This window comes from Octopus bimaculoides, chromosome 11, assembly GCF_001194135.2.
Source record: "Octopus bimaculoides isolate UCB-OBI-ISO-001 chromosome 11, ASM119413v2, whole genome shotgun sequence".
Classification (NCBI taxonomy): domain Eukaryota; kingdom Metazoa; phylum Mollusca; class Cephalopoda; order Octopoda; family Octopodidae; genus Octopus; species Octopus bimaculoides.
The window spans coordinates 29,044,158-29,048,683 of record NC_068991.1 but is presented as its reverse complement, the minus strand read 5'-3'; the positions used below and the strand labels follow the sequence as shown (position 1 = coordinate 29,048,683).

The 4,526-nt window shown below is 35.7% G+C and overlaps 2 protein-coding genes across 2 annotated transcripts in view; both read right to left on the bottom strand.

Moving 5' to 3' along the window:
- The window catches only part of LOC106873625 (UDP-glucuronosyltransferase 2A3), a 24,038-nt gene that overhangs the window by 2,481 nt on the left and 17,031 nt on the right, over positions 1 to 4,526 (bottom strand). The gene's annotated exons all lie outside the window — the stretch shown is intronic.
- LOC128249076 (UDP-glucuronosyltransferase 2A3-like) overlaps positions 1 to 4,526 on the bottom strand; it is a gene marked incomplete at its 5' end in the record, with an annotated part of 5,590 nt that overhangs the window by 596 nt on the left and 468 nt on the right. The window lies entirely within an intron of this gene.

The following is a 4,526-nucleotide window of genomic DNA, read 5'->3' as shown; positions in this document are numbered from 1 at the left end:
AATACAGAAATATACATATCACATAATGCTTTTGTATCAGAAGCATAAACATATACAAACCTCATATTAAGATGCATGTTTGTGCATATATACATTCATATACGTAATTGTGTACATTAGATAGATAGATAGATAGATAGATAGATAGATAGATAGATAGATAGATAGACACATACATATATACATACATACATACATACATACATACATACATACATACATACATACATACATACATGCTGAGATTCCCTTCGGTCATGACTGACCATGGAATTGCACCTAGAAAGTTACCCACCCGGGCACAGGTCCAGGCAAGGGTGTTTATGGAAGACTAGCAGTCACCCATACATACCGGTCTCCCCTATCCAAGCCACCAGTGTTATCCAAGGGAAAGGCAAATGCTGATACAGCTTGGTACCTGTGACGTCGCGACTCATTTATACAGTTGAGTGAAATGGAGCAACGTGAAATAAAGTGTCTTGCTCAAGAACACAACACGCAACCCGGTCCGGGATTCGCACTCACAACCTCACGATCGTATGCTCGACGCTCTCACCACTGAGGCACGCGCCTTCACATACATACATACATACAAACATACATACATATATACATACATACATACATACACACAAATATATACGTTAGTATAAATCCATATGTAATTATATACATATATGTGTTGGGGGGTGTATGTTTGTATGAATGTACATACATACATACATACATACATACATACATACATACATACATACATACATATTCACACGTACATAAATCATGTTAAGGTTATTCATTGAGAAAGAAATATTTCCAGCCGAAAGGACATAATATTGGCTGTATATATATATTACATATATACATATGTATATGTGTGTATACGTCTGTGTGCGTGTGTGTGCGTGTGTGTTTGTGTGTGTGTGTGCGTGTGTGTGTGCGTGTGTGTGTGTGTCTATATATGTGTATATATATGCCTACATATGCATTCATACAAACATACATACATACATACATACACACACATACATACATACATACATACATACATACAATTTTCAACATCTATTATCTTATGTCAAAATAACATTTCTGTCTCTTTTTAGTAATTCTTTGTTTCTTCTTTTTTTCTTTTTTACTTTAATTCACTTTGTTCTTGGATTTCATTTTACCAATTTTCGGCATTATGTTTTTCTTTTTATCACCAGCTCGTCTGATATATTGCTACTCTTCTTTTCAGTTTACATAAATTATGTTGTTATATGGTTGTTGGGAAAAGAGGGAAAATTATAAACCACACTAGCAACTACTCCATCAATGATTGACTGTTTCCTATATATCTGACGAATAATGTTATAGGTTTCTAGGCGTGAATGAAAACATATCTTACAATGACACCTGTAACAAAACACCTGTCACTAAAGAATATTACAGCCCAATAAAGAAAATTTGAGCCTCAGAACTCTCTGCATCCAATAAAACAGTGGCCCACAATGTGTTTGCAGTGCCAGTACTCATACCAACATTTGGGCTGTTTCATTGGACACTTGATGACATCCGAGCTATTGATGTCAAAACCCGAAAAATACTGTCAAGCACAAATAATTTCCACATAAATAGTGACGTAGACCGCCTCTTCCAAAAATGAAAGCAAGGCGGCAGAGGCTTAACATTGATCCAAAATACATTTGACTGTTGTATCATATCCTTTCGGCAACATCATTTAACCACCAAGTGTCGAAGTGCATCCCTTGATCAAGTTTGCATACATGAGGTTGATAATATCACAAGAGTTGGAAGTTAGCTCATTGAGCAACGCTCTTTGATAACCTAGAATACATGACCAATGAAGTCGCACGACTCTACCACAACGTATCATCAGATGAAACGATGAGCCTGTATAAGCAGAAGACCATGCATATATATGTTAGTAGAAAGCTCCAAGATGATACTAACACTAATCATCAAAGCAGTCTATCATGGACCAATAGCAGGATTACTACTTCTTACTTTGAAGGGAATGCGTTTGCAATCAGGGAAAAGGAACATCAACCAAGTTCCCGATGCACAAAAGGGATAGAGGTGCAAGAAAAGCAGTAAAATATGACAACCGATGCAGACGTTGTGGAATTAACACCAAAGATATCACCGACATCATAAGCAGTTGTCCGAAAATGTCATCACGGTATTATCTGCCGATGAGACATGATGCTGTAGCTGGGTCACTATTATGAAATGTTATATAAGCCTGGAAAGATAACAACAAGTTGATCAGATGTAGGTGTAATTTTCCAATTCTTCAAAATGTACTTAGACATATGTTTACAACCCCTGAAAATTTCAGACCTAGAGTTCAATGATGAGTTAGGGATCTTGGATCTCAAAAGGAGCTGATTTCTTTCAGCTAAACATAGATTACATTTATTTGATCCATTGAAATAAGTGTGGATTTTTCAATTACCTTTCACTTAATCACATGTGGTGTTGCAGTAGATATGAAACCCCATACGTGACTATCCAACTTAGTAATGAATAGCAAAGCAATTTTGAAGTTCTCCTTCTTACCCACCCCATGCCCTCCAGCTACCTCTCTTTCCCCTTTCCCTACACTCTTACAACCTGTCAAATCTTCACTTTCTATCACCGTCTTTCTCTCTCTCCTTCTCTCTCTCTCTCTCTCTCACTTTCTCTCTCTTTCTCGCTTCCTTACCTTGTATACCGAACCAACATTACTCTTCTGCTGCTCTTCCCCTCCCCACCGCCATGCATAATTGGTCGCCCTCACCCTTTATCCACCATTTACTACGTCATTCACCACCCTACCCAATTCCTTCCATCCTTTTATGAACACTCAACGTTTCTTCTTTCATTATATTCACTCCCTTCCTTCTCCAGCTTGACCACCGTCAAATTATTGAAACAAGTAAACGACTACCAGAAGAACGTTTCGTGCCACTAAACCAAGAGGGTTCTCTGAATATGTACAATGTATTTTGAGGCTAAATAGTAATTCAGTTTACGTTTGAGTAACTGAGATATTTTGGTTGGATTATAAAGTTATCGGTTTTACACTTCTTTCTATATTCTGTAACTGTCACAATACAGAAACATTTCTCACAGCACCAGAAATCAATTTACAGATGCTTATATTTTTTATGTTTTCCGTGAATTTTTCACGTGTCCAGTTAGTAAAATATGAGTTGTCATGTGCTCATACTACATCAAGAAACCTGTTCTGTTCTGCCTCCTTTCGTCTCATCTTTTAGCATAAAATCTGCCTCTCTTCGGGTTATCATTTTCCAGCTGAATTTTCATCTCACTAGTGCACGTGGCACAAAAAACAGTAACCAGTACACACTATAAAAGTTGTGCGTTAAGAAGGGCATTTGCGTTAGGAAACAATGCCAAAACAGATAGAAGCGCACAATTTAATCCTTGGGTCTCGTAGTAGCTGTCAAGTCTTTCAACTAATGCCAGCATAGAACATGAACGTTCAATGATGATTATTATGATGATAATGATCATGATAATGATCATGTGATCATGATAATGCTATAAAGAAAAAATATATAAACCCATGTATTACTATGTATAGGTAAGAAGTGTTTAAACAGCAACGATTTCGGTTCCGTTCTTTGATATGGCAATGCAAACAGAATTCAAATTTTAACGATGTGAAATGAAATTAGACGTTAGATAAAGGGGAAAAGGACAATAATTCTGATTTGATTATTGGACAAATGAGATTAATATTTCTGATTCTTAATTATAAGAGTGACAGAGAGGTGGCTGTGCAAATATTTAGAATAAACTTATTTTATCAATGAATTGTAAAGGCTGTGAAAAAATTAGTAAATTAATTAAACAGTTATATAGGTACGTAACTGTTTCATTAATTTACTAATTTTATCACAGCTTTTACAATTGACTGATGATATAAGTTTTTTCTCAATATTTGCACAGCTACCTCTCTGTCACTCTAATGTATGTTCATTACGTAAGACAAACGGCTGTATTAGGCTGCAATATTTTTCTCCATATCATCAGGATGAGAATCCGTTGGACACTGAATATACAATGTCACTTTATCTGGGAAAATTACATATAAAAACAATCAGCGGGTGTTGGTTTAAAAAAGCTGAACATAATTTACGATGCAAATTAAAATTTCTATACAAAAACAAAATTATGCTTTCAGGGTTATTGCAGTTAGAACTTGATTTACATAAAGCAAAACAAAAGAGGTATGATTTACATATTTGAGCTTACCGAAACATAATTTAGTCAGTCTTCGTTTTCTTCTTACAAAAGATAGTTAAACATTTTTTCCCAATTAGACAGGTCAAATATATCAAAAGTGATATTACTGCAAATATAGGAGCCAATACATCGATCATGAAAAATTCATATAATCGACTCTCTTGACATGGAGATTTTAGATATTCTCCACCGTATTTCAAGATGTGATCAATATGGCGGGCTGATTTCTTCGATGGATATTCGGGTCGGGAGTGGAATATTTCACTAGC